At 46.7% G+C, this 18,390-nt stretch overlaps 1 protein-coding gene across 7 annotated transcripts in view; it reads right to left on the bottom strand.

Moving 5' to 3' along the window:
• COMMD10 (COMM domain containing 10) overlaps nucleotides 1-18,390 on the bottom strand; it is a 161,045-nt gene that overhangs the window by 20,529 nt on the left and 122,126 nt on the right. The window lies entirely within an intron of this gene.

An 18,390-nucleotide genomic window follows, 5' to 3' on the forward strand; every position in this document is an offset into this window, starting at 1 on the left:
GGGAAGCAATGCTGTATTTAAAAGAAAACAAAAACCCTGGGCAGAATGAGGATACGGTGGCTCTGATGTTCGTGGCCAGCTATCACCTGTCATGCATTTGCAGGAGGAAGACTTTATAGTCATTATCTCACTTACTGGTAACATATCTGCAGATGAGTCCAATCACGGAGATGGAGGCAGTTGTTGGAGAGACAAAGCCTTTCTGTTGGCAGGCTACCAAGCAAAATATCCTTATTATAACACAAAGTTATTGCGTTTGTTTCACTTATTGATGTGTCTGAAGTATTCTAAGGACCATGGGTTAAAGGTGCTACAGGAGTGCCAAGCACACAACAGGTTATTAAGCGTATCCTCAAAATCTGCTTCTTCGGTCTTCATTTCTTCTGCTGGCACGGATGTCAGAGCAAGACACAAGGAAGGCTGGAAGGCTTTTCCATAACCCTTCCCCTCTCATTGCTACGTGGGATGAGCAGACCCAGAATGTATGCCATCTTCTGCACGGTGCAGTGACAGCACTTCCCAGGCAATCTGAAATCACCGCACACCCGAGAAAGAAAGAGAAAAGGGAGAAAATGCATAAGCTGATTATTTGCATTAGTTCCTTTCAGCTCATCCCCATAAGGAAGGGATGGTGAGGGCAGTGCTGTTCAAAGCAGGCAGCTTTGAGCCCTGCCTTGTCGCTGCGAACAGCCAAGCCTGGGTAAAGCAAATTATGCGGCTGCTGCTGGGCATTTAAAATGTATATGAACAAGCTGTCACTCCTCGATCTGAAACTTATTCAGTTATTCAAACTAATTCAATTCCATCACCCAGCCCTGACACCCTGGTGCCTCCCACAGACTGTTTTAATGGGAAGTGATATGTAAGTGCAAACACCTCAGAGGCGGGTGGCAGGGGGACGTTTCTGATTCAACAGCCATCGCTGTGGCTGTTAACAGCACCGGCATTTATGCAATCCCAATTATGCTGTGAGCGCGAGACGCGCCAGGAAGGCCCGTGCTCCTCCTCCTGCCCCTCTGGCACTGCCTGTGGCCATCACTACATGTCCCATGCTGCCTCCACCTACCCTTGCACCATACCCCACCTGCTCAGCCTGTTGGCACGAGCAGCATGTGGGGTTTCAGTGTCCCCAGCAGGGCTTGTGTCAGCCTTCAGCATCTCCTCAGCTGGGCTGGCTTGAAAGAAAATGGTTGACTGCAAAAGAAAAAGCAGTCTAGCAGTAGGGAATGCTTCTCCCCGTGAGTCCATCTTCATTTAACCACGACTCAGACTGCTGCGACTGTGAGCAGCCCTGATAGAGGCACCCCGTATACTGACACTCATGTGTAACTGTAAGAGCAGTAAGAGAATAAAGGAAGGTTTTGCCTTGAGACTGTGTTCTCATTTATGCCGAAGTTCCTATCAACAGACACTGTTGTTCAAGACTTTCAAACACCAGCAATGCCTAGTCACGGATGTTTTGGTTTCAAAACAGTCCTCTGCTGTCTGTGCAAAAACATAAAGAGCCTCTCTGCTGAATCCAGCACAAATGAGGTCCAATCCGACAGGGTTCTCTCACAGGACAAGGACTTGGTCTGTCATGATTTGGTTTTTAAATATTCCAAAAGAGGGTACAAAGTCTTTGACATCAGCGCCTGTAGAAGCTGTAATGGTCGCCCAGCACCGGCTGGTGAGCAGATCAGGATGGGTCCCAGTGAATGCCACATTTCAACCATTACTGGGGACTCGAGATCCTGCTATCCCAGAAGGATATCCCAGGGAGGATGCAGGGATAGCTCATCCCTACCAAGCCTGCTGGCAGCAGGATGCACCAGGAGCCACCAGACAGATTAACAGCCTGTGATTTACAGAGCCAGGTAAGGATTGCTTAGTATTCACATCCAGCTTAAGACTGTGTGGCCGTGGCTCTGGTGAGATGCTACTGCTGCCATCAGAGCTGTTTCAGGTCAGAAATCTGAGGAGGTGAAATGCAGAACAGAGATTAATAGTCTTAGCTCAGGTTTTACGTCCTGTTAATGGCTGAGCTGAGGGGAGAGCCTGCTCCCTCAGCCTGGCACCCAGGCAAGAGGCTTCTGCAGACACAGGGGCTGGAGCTCCGATCCCACCTGTGGTCACAGCATTCCTTTCATCCTCCTGGGCATGAGTAGGCTCCACTGGCCCTACAGCCCTGCTGCTCCTTGCTCAGGCCAGGCAGGATCCCATACTCCTGAGAGCACTCACTGGAGAAGCCAGGAGTGCAGCTGGGCACTTCAGACCCAAAGGACCCCTGTTATGTATACCTCCCCTACCACAAACTTGCAAACTTGGGCAAAAAGAAGGCATCTTTTAGGAGGAGTGATACACAGGTTAACTCTGGATTTGGTTTCATTACACAACCACAAGGCAATAAATTGCACAGTGATGCAAGCACCGGACTCCTCTGCTTTTGCTGTGTAGGTTTCCTCCATAGGCAGTAGTGCCAAGCAAATCCCAGAGTGGGATGGCCACACCTTTCTGACACACCAACACGTTGTCACACAATGCTGGCATCAGGGGATGAAGAGAGCTCAGAGCAGATGCCATTTGAAGCCAGCAGGCCATCAGAGCTGCAGAGCTCTTGACTTTATTTCATGTGCACAGATACAGTGAACATGGCTGAAAGATCAGATAATAAAGAGTTACAAAACTCGTCATCAGGAGTTTTGCTGATAATAAACGACTTTCCTTTGGAGTTTGCTGTGCAGCAAAGAGGAACCAATTATCAGAACAGACAAAAAGTGTCAGTGTTTTCAAAACAATAGTGCCTTCACTTATCATTAGTGTCTTGTAGATATGCAAAATGTGTAATAAACCAGACTCTAGGAACCTGTACGTTGGGTTTGCTCATTTTACCTTTCAGAGGAAAAGTATTTACATACCTAAAATATATTCATAATAATCTGTGAGCCACTGAAAAGAGCAGGATTCACTGCAAATGTTGATGTAATTGCAATTTTCTCACCATAAAAGTTTTGTTTGCTTAGGTTTCATAAATGATTGCGTTGCATGTAATAAGAAGCGTACACATCATTAATTTTATATTATCACTATTTAAAATGCATACTGCAGTAGGACATGAAAACTCCCATGATGTCAACATGGGCACTTTGGCAGTGCAAAGCACACAGCAAGCTCATGATTCCTGGTACAGGTATGTGTTGGAGCAGCCAAGGAGAGGCAATGGGGCCAGCTGTTTTCTTCTTCCTCGTCCTCTGCATTTTGGGAGCGAAAACCCACAGCCTGCATGTCCCAGGGATGCATATGGGAAAGCGGTGTCCCCACACCTCTTTTCCCTTAGCCAGTCTGCACAGAAAGCCTAGAATTTAGATTTGGTGCTCAACAAGAGCACAGTGCACCAGTGCAAGGCAAACCAAGCCTTGCACATAGGTCTCTTCTCCAATTTATTTTCATGGAAACTACAACAGATGCAAAGAGCACCATAACACTGATAGAGCACATTCTCAGCTACAGAACACTGTTTTTCAACACAACATCAGCTATGCACTTTAATGTAATTTTCTCTTCACGGAGGAATTCAGTTCTACACCTTTGCTTCATCTGCACTTCCATGCCAGATGCCATCATGTCAGACTGCCCCTCTGCTGCCATCTGTCACATGGCAACAATGTGAAATGGAATACTGGTGGGAAGTTCAACCTCTACGGTTATACCACCAACATCTGCCTCTAACATCGTGAGCCAATATGACAAAACAGGAGGTGTTACTTTCAGAGCACAACACTTTCCCACTATGCACACAGGCAAGGAGTTAAATCCCAGGTTTGGGTTTCAGGCTACTTCAGAGAAGGGAGGGAAAATGCAGGTTGTGGTCACAAATGTCACTGAATAGCTGGTAACAGCAGAGTTTCACTTAAAATAGCAGTAGGTCACACTCACACGATACTTTTTTAAGAGGGTAAGGTCTGGTGCTAGCTGTAAATGGGGAAAGCAGCATGTGGGAAGCAGCTCAATTGACAGGCAAGGACCCAAGAGGTCACGTAATAGGGTTCAATCTCTGTTTAACCATACAAAGCCAAGCTGGGAAAGTGCGTGTTAAAGCAGTGGCTCGGTGAGGCAAGTCTCTCTGCCGGGGCTGCATCCCTCCCAGAGCCAGCCCCACAGGGAGGCTCAGCCTGGGGTCCTGCCCCTCTGCCGGGCAGCACTCCGTGCCCCTCATAGAGTGGTGGGGAGGGGGCACAGCAGTGAAGCATCACCTGCCCCAGGGAAGTGGCTTGGAGGGAGTCATACCCCGGGCACTCCCTTGGAGGGCAGAATGTCTGAGCTGGCTGCAGGCAAAATTTCCAGCACAGCCAGGCGTAAACACAGACAGCTTTTAGCCTGAAACAGCACATAGGCAAGCCAGGCAACAAGAGCAGTTCAAAGACACCTCGTTTACTTAGAAGCACGAGCCTCATCCATTCAGAGAAGACACGGCATGGAAAACTGAGAGGGTAACCAAGAGGATGGAGGGCTTTAAAGCGGAAGTTTCAAGCAACATTTCACCCAGTCCTGAAATACTTCAGCCATTGTGCACATAAATTTGAACAGAAGGAAGGAAAAATATTAGTGCCTTCAGAACTTCTGTGGAACAGCCTGACTGCAGTTCTCAGTGCGTTACGCCTCACAGCTATTCTGAACTAGCTCTGAACCTGAGTCGTGTCTGCTAGGTCAGAATTATGGGTCACACAGCAATTACCAGGCCCTTCTTTTAGAAGGTAGGCAACTGAAAAATGAGTGGTGTGCCACAAGAGGTTGTTTTCATCCGTATCCCATGTTAATTTGGGAACTACGTTTGTGACTCTCTTGTAAATATTAATTACATAATATGAGTCATAGTTTTATTTCATCTTATTATTTTATTTTGGATACTAATCTTAGTACAAGGGAAAGGGGGAAGGAAGGAAGGAAGGAAGGAAGGAAGGAAGGAAGGAAGGAAGGAAGGAAGGAAGGAAGGAAGGAAGGAAGGAAGGAAGGAAGGAAGGAAGGAAGGAAGGTAGGGAGGGAGGAAGGAAGGAAGGAAGGAAGGTAGGAAGGAAGGAAGGAAGGAAGGGAGGGAGGGAGGGAGGGAGGGAGGGAGGGAGGAAGGAAGGAAGGAAGGAAGGAAGGAAGGAAGGAAGGAAGGAAGGAAGGAAGGAAGGAAGGAAGGAAGGAAGGAAGGAAGGAAGGAAGGAAGGAAGGAAGGAAGGAAGGAAGGAAGGAAGGAAGGAAGGAAGGAAGGAAGGAAGGAAGGGAGGAAGGGAGGAAGGAAGGGAGGAAGGGAGGAAGGAAGGGAGGAAGGGAGGAAAGGAGGGAGGGAGGGAGGGAGGGAGGGAGGGAAGAAAGGAGGGAAGAAAGGAGGGAAGAAGGGAGGGAGGAAGGGAGGGAAGAAAGGAGGGAAGAAGGAAGGGAAGAAGGGAGGAAGGGAGGGAGAAAGGGAGGGAGGGAGGAAGGAAGGGAGGAAGAAAGGAGGGAAAGAAAATGCTCATTTCAGAATTGTAGGTGTTTGTTCTTAAGTCTTCTGCAACTCACTATGTGTTTCAGGGCTCATATGAGTGCTTCCTAATTTTTGTAACTTGAGCTGCTACATTCACATTGCTCACTGTGGTGTTACAGACCAGAACAAAAGGAACAGTGAGTGATGCTCTTCTGGGGACCACTGCCAGTGCTGAGACAGCACCCTAGGGGAAGGAGAGACTCCTCAGAAGGAGGTTTTCTGCCCTACGTTGCAACTCTTCTTCAATGAATCTCTTTTTTACCCTGCTCTGCTCTGAAATATCTTAAGCTGCTGCTGGTCCTGTACAACCCCAGGATGTAGGTACTGTAGGACACCTGCACACAGCCTTTGCGCAGGATGCCAGATGGTTTTGATCCTCTGCAGCCCACAGAAGCAGTTCTAGGAGCTGGTGAAATCCTTCTGGAGCACAAATTCCTTTAAGAAGGGTAAAGAATACATTTACATGCTCCACTGACTCCCCATCTCTTATCAAATCTCATCTGAAAACAAGTATTTTTTTCTTCACTTGTACCTATTAATATCTCACTCCCTCAGATATTAATTATTGTTCTGCTTTGCAGATGCACTATTAAAAGATTACGGAAATTTCTAATTGTAGTTTGGGCAGATGATTATATGCAAAATAAACCATTGTTACGGAGGTTACTCTAGGCTGTGATATTAAAGATGAGCACACACAAAATACAGCTCCACGTGTGCTGAAAGCCAACTCAGTCGTGCCATTCTCCTCTCTTGTGAGGAGCAATGTCCCAGAGCACATCTGGATTGGTGAGAATCTTGGGGGGGCAGCTGGGCCCAGGCTGCAATGCTGCCTCTGGCCTCAGGATGCAGCTATGTTCTCTCTGCGGGTGAAAGGACCATCCTCTGTTTTTTTACCCAGTCACTCCCAGGACCAACTTCTGCATCCTTCCTTATACTGATCTAATTACAGCCAAATATAAACAGGTTGTGATACAGTTCAAGAAAAGCCGAATTAGGCCTTCAGCAGACAGCAGACAAAACACTAATGAAGAAAAAAAAAGGCATTTTTTAATTAAAGACAAAGGTGGAGTGGCTAATTATCCAGATGCTCTGGTTTCCTTGGGGTTATACTTCACGAATATTTTGTTTCCCATGTTAATTTGGAAGCTCTGTATGCAACTCTCTTATAAATATTAATTACATACTATGAGCCATAACATCCTTACACCTCACCATGCAGAAACCAAGTTGTAGCTCACTCTCTGACACCTGGCAATGACCTCCAACAGATTAATGTCCAAAAATTAAGTGGTTCCTCCCTTGTGATGCCCGCTCACTCCACGGTCCTTCTAATGGAGTGAAAACACTGCCCCACCTCACAGCTTGGGACAAAGAAGGAGCAGCAGCGCTGGGGGGCTGCAAGCAGGATTCTGGGTTTCCCTACTGCCAATGAAAGCCTGCTGAGCTCACAGAGATACAGGGATGGAGCAGGATCTGCCCCGTGCACGCATTAGGTAATGCAGCCAGTGGCACTTGGCACACCTCTGCTGGCTGCAGCAGTGCTCCGTCAGCTTACATCCACTGTAGCTACATTTGAACAGTATATATTTCATCTACCTTTGATAGTCCTTGTAACAAAATACTGTAAAGTGCATTGCTGGAATTGAATCTGCCATAGCAGGACACCAGAGTGGAAAGCTTAAGATTTCCTTCTGTCTCTCTGATAACTACACTCACTCACAAGCACGGTAACACACACCACTAAATGCTTTTTGCATACCTATGCATTTCTCTGAAGGACAGGAATATTTTGCAGTTCATTTATATTACTACTATTCATTATGCTATTCAATTACACTAAGTGCCCTAATTACTTATTTACAAGGGGTTCGTAACTCTGTACTTTTTACCCAATGCGTGCACAGCACCCTGTGGCTATAAACTCCCCTGCCCACAGGGCCATGGAGGGCAGCACACTGCAAGGTACCACACCACTCTCCCCACTTGCTCCCCCCAAGGCCCAGCCCTGTGGCATCGAGTCCTTCCTGCCTTTCCCAAAACACCTAGAGCACACTGTCCCTCCACAGCAAGCCTTGCTTAGCGTATCGAGGGTATCCTATCTCCAGTTGGGCCTTTCTTCTCTAGCTTTTCAAAAGAAGCACAGTTTGTACAAGTTTACAAGCTTTCTTGTCTGCACTGCTATCCACACTGAGTACAGTCATGTCAGCAACGCTGCTTCTGAGGTGCAGCCTCCAGAACTGAATGCCCTGGCTCAAGGACCTGCTTGCTGGGCAAAGCAGAAAATGTGCTTCCCCTGCCTTGCCGCTTCATGGTCCTGTGTACATCCTGTAGGCAAGTGGGTTGCAGCTTGCACCTTGTCTGCGTGCAGCTGTTTATTTCTGTTCAAAGACATATAGAGCCAAATTTTCCTCTGCCCTTGCTTGTGCAGCTGGTGCGTTCCTTCTGTGTTACACCTCACATTCATCCCTAATGAGTTGCACCTTCTTTTTTCAGTCCATAACTCTAATTTGTCAGTGTTATGTGGAATGCTAATCCAGACTTGCAACCTTCCTGTAGCAACACTGATAAGCATGATCACTACCCTCGCATTCAGGTAATTAGCAACTTGCTGAAATAGTCCAAGTATTGGGAGCTGCTGAACCGGTTGGTTGATAGATGCCAGTCTGCTGCCACTCTATGTCCCCAGATTCACTCCACAGCAAAGCTAATCACATATTCCCAATGGGAACACGGCACTTGCCTAAATGAGAAACGCATGGATAGCCTGGTCCTGGTTCTCTCCTTCCAGTAACTGACCTTGGCCATGCACTCTCCACAACAGCTGCTCCTGGATCCCCACTCTCCCTAGTAGCCCAACATGCCCCAAGTGCAGCTTTAGCCTAGCTTTCAGCTTCTTCTGCAGTTGGACCTAGCCTACAGCCTCTCTGACACATGCTGCCTCCCATGTGACACCAGTGCTGGCTTGCCAGGCTCCATGCTGCCTGCACACCTGCTCACAGCACTGGAAGTTCACAGTGGAAGTGTATGAATGCATCCTGGCCCTCTGACCATGCTGGGAGTCCTGCAGCCACCACAAGAACGCGCATGCAGAGCCACGTCCCTTGAGTGAGGATTGTACTGACCAACACTTTTACCCATCAAGAACAAAACCCACCCCACAGTTCACACCAGGCCCCCTGGGCCTCGCATGGGCCTGCACATTCCCAGGGAGAGCCAAATAAGGGAGTAGCCAAGAGTGCGCTGTCTGCTTCCCACAGCCTGTGGGGCAGATACAGGCATGACACGAGCCCAGAGGTCTGCCAGACTTGGCTGCTCTGGGACTGCCACCCCAGGAAACTCATAGCTCCTGTCCTGGGGAAAGGCTCCATTGGCAAATGACACCATGATGGGGCATGAATGTGCACAAATATGTGGCTGGAAGTGTGTCAGAAAGCTGTCATGGTTAAGTGAGGCCTCTCTTCTCTCTTTCTGACTGGGTACCAGCCAAAAGCCACGTACACAGAAGCTGGTTACCAGCTACTGTGTTCCAGTAGAGATTTGGCAGCCCTTTGGTGGATGACATCTTGTTGTCCAGCTACTCTCAAACCACCTCTAAACCAAGATGCCTCAGCACAAAAACATTCAATCACAACGTTCAAATCACATAAAGCAATCCATTTTTTTTGGAAGATGTGTGTGAAAAACGAGGACAAAATGTGCTTAACACACAGCCAGTAAGACATGAAAGGTCTCCCTGCTTCTCCCCCTTTCCTGGCCTTTCTCCTCTGTTGGTTTGATAGCACTTGGCCTTGGCAGAGCGCCTGGCTTATCTCCTGCAAAGGAGCTCAGTCTTCCCTTTGAAATCTCTGTGCTCCTTCCCTCCTCCCCCTGAAGCATGTTCCTGAGATAGTCCTGCACTTATCAACCAAAACAAACATTGCCCAGCTCCTCGGAGGGCAAACCCTGCTTTGTAAGGCCAAGCACTGCCTTCTGGCCTCAGCCAGTCAACCAGCTGTTCCTGGAGGGAAAAAAGTGGGCACGCTCTGTCCCCAACACCTCCACCTTTTAGCAAGAGGAGTCTCCCTCCACTTGCACCTCAAATTTGAAGCTAGTCTGCATGCCAGCAAGTGCAGCTGGACACCAGCATCCCTATGGAATGGACATGTGAAGCAGAACACTGACTTTCAGTTGTGCTTGTGCCAGCTGACCCTCCCACAGCAGCTCGCCTTGGGCCACACCGAAGTGAGAGGATGAGTGAATGGCAGTGAGTCTGTGGCATCACCGTGCAGGAGGCTCAGGGGGCCCCGATGAAGCTGGGAAGGTAGAGGAGAAAGCGCTGAGGGAAAGAGTGCAGTCTGTCCTCGCACACATGGCAGTGCTGGCTGCAGTTTTTACATCTCTGTAAATATTGCTCTCAACAGAAAGTCAGTTTACCTCCACGAGCACAACCTGCTTTCATGTTATTACCCAGCGTGTGGTACGTGAGCTGAGCATCCAGATCCTATTGCATAAAGTTCCCTAAAACAATAGCCTGTGGGAGGAGGAAGAGAGATTATGGAAAATAAGGGGACAAATTGCAACACTTTTACACGCTGCGGAAATGCCCAGAGATTCTAGAAGTGCTAATGCTAAATTCAACATCGGTTTTCTGAAACTCCTGTTATTTCATTATCTGGTTTTATATTGTGAGGAGGATTTGATTGGCGAGAGAATTACTTTGAGATGTATTTAAACCCTGTACGCAGAGCGAAGCCCTGGTGAGTTACGACCTATCTGACTTACATGAAAAGACTTCTTCCCCAGTATGGTCCACATATGCCAAAATTCATACCACTAGCTAGAAAAATCCTCCGAACTGTCTATATTTTACTTGCTGATGATAAATCCATGCAAATGGACACAGTGGTATACACCCAAATGCATGATACAACCAGTATCGTTAGTTGTAAATATTAACGAAATTTTAATTCGTTTGCAATGCTACAGAAAACGCTAATTTGAGAAATGTCTGCTACCAGATTAAAACACGCTTAAAAGGCCTTTGCTTCAACATGCACTGGAGAGGTGTGGAAAATTCAGAGCAAACCGACAACATGTTTGATTTATTTTTCAGAAATCTCTGGAGCTCTGTCAACTTATCACAATTAATTCCAAATGCAAAAATAGCTTAATATTGTGTGTGAAGCAGGAATTGGATGCTATCTCTGACTGCCTTCTGACAGGAGAGAAAGACTACTTCATGCAGCCGTGTGAGGCATTTCAGTTTCATTCCTCTGTTGTGACAGGGTAGGACAGAAAAAGCATCCTAGGGTGGTGGGTTGGCTTGTCTTATACCACCACCAGAGTGAAAAAGAAATTACAAATATTTCTGCCTTCTCACCGTCAACAGTGACAGCTTAAGGGAAATAAGAGCAGCTCCTCCCAAAGCTCTGTGCACCATTACTCCATCACTCTGGCAGGCTCACGCACGTACAGGCTCAGAGCTCACTCATGCTGCACAACACACTCATGCATTCTTGAATAATTTAGATAAAATATGTAGAGACACTGGGCTTCTCACTGTAATTATTCGATGCTGATGTTATCCTTTCCAGAAATCTCCGTAATGTTGGTGAGGAATACTGAGGGTTTGAGTGAAGCAAAAACCTAAATAAAGGAATTGGCCCGAAGAAGTTGCTCATACCTTGCATTAAACAAATTGCCTGCATCCTTTGCGGGCAGAGAACATCCTGGCTGCATAAAATAAAGTGGTCAATATATTTAGCTTGCCAGACTGGCACTCAGATGGTGGATCACTGCAGACCGTGACAGTACAACAGAGGTCATTAAGAAATAGAAGGGAAGACAAAAAGCATCTCCAGTGCGTTCAGCGTAAGCAAGCACTTTGTTTTTCCAGTGCAGGCAGGTCAGTCAACCTTTCCTGCTCTCGTTTTGCATCAGCAGAGCTGCACTGTGTGCACAGTGGGGAGAGGTTCTGGGTTTGTCAGTATGCTGGGATTTATCCCAGGGTGAGCAGGGCAGCGAGGGAGCTCAGGTTGATGCTACTGTCCCTTTCAAGCCTGCCGTTCCCTGCTGTTACATACCATGCCACTCATACTGCACTGCAGCCACGGGAAGGATCACTATTGATTATCTCCATCTTCATGCAGGAAACCATATTATTATTTTGTCGAGTGTCCTCTGGGGAGCCAAGTGGCACCAGGAGCAGATGGTAAGGCAGTAGCAGCTTTCTGAAACTCAAAGGTGGCAGTTTTGCATGACTAAAATTCTTAGAGAGATTTTTAGCCGGCGCTTCTCCCACAAATGCAAATCATCCCCATTGCTGGGCTTGTATCTCCACTGCAAAGCACACCCAGGGGAAGAGGTGGCAGCAGACGGCCTGGTACACACGGGGCAGACAAAGCCAGCCTGCGGCCTTGTCCTGCGCTCCATGCCGATGGGGCCTGGGCAAGCAGCTTCATGGGGCACAAAGCCTCCTCCGTGGTCATTTTGCTGTGGGATAGCAGACAGACATGTGTCTGCTTCTAAAGTCTTGCCCTGGAAATACTGCCCTGACAGCATGTCCCCTACAACACAGCGCCTTGCCCTCCGCATGTGCCTGTTCATACACAGCTGCGGCCGTGTGGCATCAGAGATGTCTGTCAGGATTATGCGATTAAGCTAACCACCTGAATATGTATTTCTTTACATAACAGCTAAACAGACTCTTCACACCTCCCTAAGCAGTCAGCAGAGATGTAGATCTCAACATTAACGCAGATTAATCTTCGAGCACCACAGAAAACGTCTCATAATTGGTACAAATCAACTGGTTTCGATAGCAATCATCTGCAGCCCACCAAGTACAAAGAAGCTGTGAAATGGATTAGCTGAGACAAGAGAGGAGGGAGAGAAAGAGATAGGAACAAACACCAGCGGAGACCAAAGACCAAAGACAAGCTGAGGGAGTACAGATGTGTTTTCAAGGGCGCCGAGTCCACTCCGGCAGCAGTTCTTGCCTTCTCCTGTAATGAGCTGTTATCTGGGAGAGCAAACAAAGCGGCAGAAGGGCGCAGCTCGCTTGCTGCCAGCAGTGGTTATCAGCAGTGAGGCCTGGTGTCCCACCGAGTGCTTGCACTCTGCTTCTGGCTGTGCCCAGCATGGAGGCAGGCCCGTGGTGAAGCTGTCTTGCCAAGGGCGCTTTGGGGGCCTTATAGGACTGATTAAGCCTGTGAAAACAAAATAAAGGGCCTGCAACAACAAAAAAATTAACCCCTTACGTTGGTAAGAGATACTGCTTTGAATTTATGCATGATTTCTTACTGCAGAGGAGAAATACTATGCAATCACGGTGACTTATGTAATGTATCCAAAAGCCTGTATTTTATGGGGGTGTCAAAACACCACGATTCCCAAAGGAGAAAAGCATCTGCTGCTGCTGTATGAACACACCATTATGGCTTTTATTCAAATATGAGGCAATGGGTAAGAGAGCTGCTGAGCTGTCAGGGCTTGAAGCAGAGGGATGGGGCTGGGAGGTGGGGCCTGATGTGATACAGAAGATGCAGAAGAGATGGAGAGAGGGACAGTGGTGCTCAGGGAAGGAAACAGTGCCCTGCCTGGGGAAGGCATCGAGGCAGAGGTACTGAACACAGCACATATCAGACAAATTCAGGCCTTCAGAAGAGACCCTTTGCCTTCCTGCCCTGCTGTGGCACTGGCATGGGGGAATTCACAGAAGCAATCACATGCAGCACAAGCACTATCATCATCTCCAAATGGAAAATTGAGTTTGCTTAGAATCAGAGAATTTGCATATAATTTAGGAGTGGAGAGGATAAAACACTAAAATGCATTCTTCCAACAAGCACTCCTCAGGCTATTGATAGCTGCCAGAAAATTAAAACACCCACAAGGGCTTTTTCTTCAAAGAGTATTAATTTGAATTAAACACATAGAATGCATCCTAGTAAAATACACACATTAAAATACATTGGAGAGCATGACATGCTGTGGACATCTGCATATGGTGTGATCTCACTGTCCTGCTCAGCAGAAACACAGAATTCCAAGGAGATTTTTGAAGAGAAAGAGACAAAGAAAAAAAGAGGAAAAAAGAGAGAAAGAAAAAAAGAAGAATGCAACTGGAAAAGGAAAGGTCTACCATGAGCTAGAAAGCAAGTTGTCTTTATTTTATTTTTGATTTGCTTCTTACGTCAGTATTTGCACAGCACTACTCTCAGAACTGCAAAGCTGTGCTATAGGAATGACAGATCCCTGAAAACGCCCTCCTGAAAAGCATCTGGACACCAGAAAAATAATAGTATAACAAAAAGAGAAGAGAAAAAGTGATTTTCCTGTTGGTATGAAGTTACTGATCTGCCAGGAAGGGCTACAGCATCACAGGTGCCTGAGGTCATGCATAGTATGTGACACAGGACCTCTGCCTTTGGATGACTCTGGTTACTTGATTGGAAAAATGTTATCCACCAGACACAGGAACTGAATGCAACATTTCCATAGTGTGTCCCATGCTGTATATAAAATAGAGCTACAAAACAAAATGAAAATGCCTACCAGAGGGAACTGAAAAAGCAGGTGAAGTGGAAGGACATCTACAGAACACCAGTGTGATGTACAAGGATGGTAGAATGACAGACGCGCATTATCCTTCCACTTAATGGAGCTTGTGAAGGAAGGGTTGTTTGGGCAACAGAGCAGGGAGAGACACAGTCTCAGAAGACATTGGTCCAACCCACAGCTCAGGTACAGGTTTCAGGGAGACCTGCACCACGCCTGGCCCCGCCGAGCCCTGCAGCCATCAGACAAGAAATGAACACCTCCTGCTCTCCCCCAGGAAGATGTGGCGCAGCCATCAATTTGGTTAACATCCCTACAGACACAAAAAACTGTCTGTCCTGCTGGTCTAATGGAAGATTTATAACCCGTGGACAGACTTTCCCTCCTCCGAGGAAGGCAAAGACTGTGCACAAAAGCTGTCTTGCTAAAAAAAAATCATTGGTGGCACAGTCTGTGATAAACACAGGCAAGTGCAGTCTAACCACTCTGGCTGGGGCAAGCACGGTTCTACTTTGTTCTTCTGATTCCCAAGGAAGGACACTGACACCAGGCAAGGTAGCCCACAGGGAAGGGCTGCTCAGCAGAGCCAGAGCCAGTGCAGCTCCATAGGGACTGCTTGCCAGCCTGTTTGCAATTTGATCCCACTTAGCACAAGCAAATATCAAAATAGGTTGTTTCTAAACAGAAGACTGAAGACTATTATGCAAATCATTCTTATCCTAATGCACAGGCAAATGATTGAATTAGAGCAATAGGATTAAATGTTAATTTGTCAATATGATAGTTCAATTTAGAACTTTTTTTTTTTTTTTTTAAAGCTGACACCAGAGTTTCTTTTCCATCAGTCAAATGTTTCAAAGGATGACGTCTTTTCTTTCTCGAGAAAGTTATCCCTAGAGGAAGGTAATGGACTAATTAAGGCAATTAATGGTGAAGGCATCAGGTGCTTCCCTCCAAATCACTGTGCAGAAGTTGCATCCCTGAGCCCATGCTGCCTGTGATGTGAGCTGGGCTCCGTCCCTGTAAGCATCCAGCCCCAACAGATGGCTGGATTGCTGCCTCCCATCTCAGGAGGGAATGTGCACCCACATGTCTTAGAGCTGGTGCAGGGCACATATATAGGCATGACATTCCTGCCAAGCTAACATTACTTTAAGGCTCTGTATTTCTAGCCAGGATCCACAGCTGGCCTTTCCAAACCTACTTTCTGTGGTGGTGTTGCACCACGAAACCTCTTCTTCTCCCCAGCTCCACGGTGCAGCCATTCACCAGGCAGTCCTGTCCAATGTTACTGTCTCTGGCTGCAGAGAAAGCCCAGTCTACTGCTTCACCTCCAGCAAAGAAAGATGAGTGGAAATGCCTAACTGCATAATGTACAGTACAAGTAGCACTAGGCTCTGATATAGCAATTCCTGCCTGAGATAATTTAGCTTTTGCTAACTATGCAGATGTTTGTGGAGGAGAAAACAATCACAAGCAATTTTAGAAGTGAGATGCTTGATGCTTAATCTTGCACCTGTCCTAAGAACTGACATGGGCTTTTCTTAGCCTGGATCACACTGCACAGAGCTGCAGATCAACCACAGACAGAACATTTCAAATGTCAAATAGATGCAAATCCTCTGCTTGCTGTCATGAAAAAAAGGGAAAGTCACCAGGATAAAAACAATAAGCTATTGCAACCAACACACTCTTATTAACGGCATCATTCTTTATGTTTTGGATAATAAGGCAATAATAAATAATAATAATAAATAATATGCATAATAAAAGAAAAAGTAGTTACACTTAGTGTTGATCTTTTTCTGGTTTTTGTTTTGTTTTGTTTTGGTGTGTAGTCTTATTTTTCATGTGGATAATACAATGACAGTGTACGTCTCTCCTCTTCAGGGAGGAGAGTGGTAATATTCTTAGATAGGGAAGGGAAGAAGCTCAGATAGAGCACCCTGCAGGGCAACTGATCCAGGTTCAAGTCCCATCATGTAAAACAAGCGCAGGCAGAGAAAAAACAACACCTAGGAGCTGTCTGGGTACATCTCCTGCTCCCTCAGCCACAGAAACAAATCATGGCAGGCATCCCAGTACCCGCCACCAGTTTGCTTGTATTCTCCTTGGCATAGAAATGACCAGTCTCAGGCCCTTGAAATCTGTGGTAGTTGGGTCTGCCTTCAGAAGAGTGAGACCAGAGCTGTGCTGAGCCCATCAGCCAGCAGTACTGGCACAACAGGGGCACGTGGAAGTGGGCAGAAGTCCCCTGTATCTGAGCTGCCCGGATGGGCCTGCCCCTGCACTGCCCTGCACACATTTGTACTCCTCTCAGCTTCAAGTGTGATTACCAGCTTACACGCTGAACAGAGGTGGGATGTTTTTTTTGCAAGCTCTCTGCTATGACTCAAGCTGTTCTGCATTCTTCCTGAGCTAAGAGATCGTAAGTATATGTAGTCACTTCTCCCATGGCAGCCACAACAGAGAGCTTCATTTTGGTGTGATGAGTTATTTCAGCATCTTTTTACAGCCAACATTAGCTGTGGTTATCCTGAACAGCATGGCTGTAAATACTGTCACTGTTTGCTTGTACCAGCTTCTCCTGGCCACCAAGGAAGATGGTGAACACAGGGCCCAGAACTGGTGCCTGTGGGACCTCCTCCTGAGGTACAAGATGACCATTCCTTCCAACCCTGGGTGTGGCTCTGGGCAGCCTGGTCTGGTGGTTGGTGACCCTGCACATAGCAGGGTGGTTGAAATTAGATGATCACTGTGGCCCTTTTCAACCCAGGCCAATTTATGATCCCTACGAACCCTCTCTCTGTGTCAATCTCTGGGTCATAATAGACGTGGCTCTTTAGTAGCCTTTCTCACTTCTTGTGCGTTGTTTTGGAAGCTTCGTAGCCCAAACAAATGCAACCACTAAATCCTTCAGAGTTCTTCTGGCTGTCAGGACTGATGTTTCTCTCAGCACCCGCATCCCTTGTCAAACCTGCAGCCATGTCTTCACAGGCCATGATCTCCCAGGTTCTCTGCTGGAGCCCTGTTCAAAGCATTTCCACCCCAATCCCTCTTAAACCTGAGCTGAATGTAGTGCCAGATGACACACGGTTTGCAATGCTGAAATTTCTTATTTGTGGTGTGTGCTGGTTGTTTTTTTTTTTTTTTTTTTTTTTTTCAAGACTCCTGGATAAACACCATCTGGTGCTAAGAATTTGTTAATGTTTGGTTTTATCAATTTATTTTAACATGCCTTTTTGCAACGCCTCCATTAGAGGTGGCTCCGTGGTCTCACTCCTTTCTCACAGTGTCTCCCTGAGGAGCACCAAGGAAGAGCCTCTCTCAGCTCTTGCACAGGCAATGTCCTTGCTCTCTGACAGTGGATCTTCTCACACAGGGCTCACTGACTGGCCCCACCAACTCCTCTGCATCTCTGTGGACTCTGGGCTCGTATCGCACAGCAACACTAATCCTCTTAATATTTACATATCAAGATGGATCTTAAACGCGTTTTAACTTTAAATACATGATGCTAAGTTTACTACGAAGATTTCAGATGGAAAACACCAAATGTGATCTTGGTACACATCCAAACACAAATGTGAATTCTTTTCAGTACTTCCCAAACGGGAGCAATTTTTATCATAGGGATCTACCCAAACTAAAGGATAATCAGCCCACGAGCACATCATATGCGCTCCAGTCACATCCAACTTCTGCACCGGCTGAGATGAACGAAATCTAGGATAGCACCGTTAAGTACGTGAAAGTACTCAACAGGAGAAGGAGAAACAAAACACGAGATGACCCGTGTGCCCAGCCAGGCACAGTGTTTTTACAGCCCCTGTTCCTCTAAGAGTTGTTAAGAAGATTTATGTGAAGTCGCTCGTGAAAATGCGTACATAGTGTTTCAGTACTGCGAGGTAAAATACTTATTAAAAACAGTGGGTTGAGGAGAAAAGCTCATCCCTGTGGTCAACTCATCACATACAAAATAAGCAATAATGGTGAGTGCCCAGCGTTCACTTATGACCCCAGCGTAAACCCTCAGAAAAGGAGAACTGGGAGATAAAGACAGTAGTTTCCACACCACTGAAAGAGAAAAGGTGGCTCCAGCACAAATGAGATGAGGAACATGATTAATAAGTGTGATGATTAATCTTTCACTTTATGTGAGAGCAGGCCTGGGCATTTGATTAAATATCCAAGGTAGGAGAGCAACATCTAATAACATAAAATCCTCTTTTGCAACTGCTTCCAAGCTCTCGTTCCTTCTTCCCTGAAAGTGATTGGAATTTCAGGATATTGAGGGTTTGACTTTCTTTCTTGTTTTGTTTTGTTGTTGTTTTGTTGTTTTTTTTCCTCCTAAATTA

This window comes from Gallus gallus, chromosome Z (assembly GCF_016699485.2).
Source record: "Gallus gallus isolate bGalGal1 chromosome Z, bGalGal1.mat.broiler.GRCg7b, whole genome shotgun sequence".
Classification (NCBI taxonomy): Eukaryota; Metazoa; Chordata; class Aves; order Galliformes; family Phasianidae; genus Gallus; species Gallus gallus.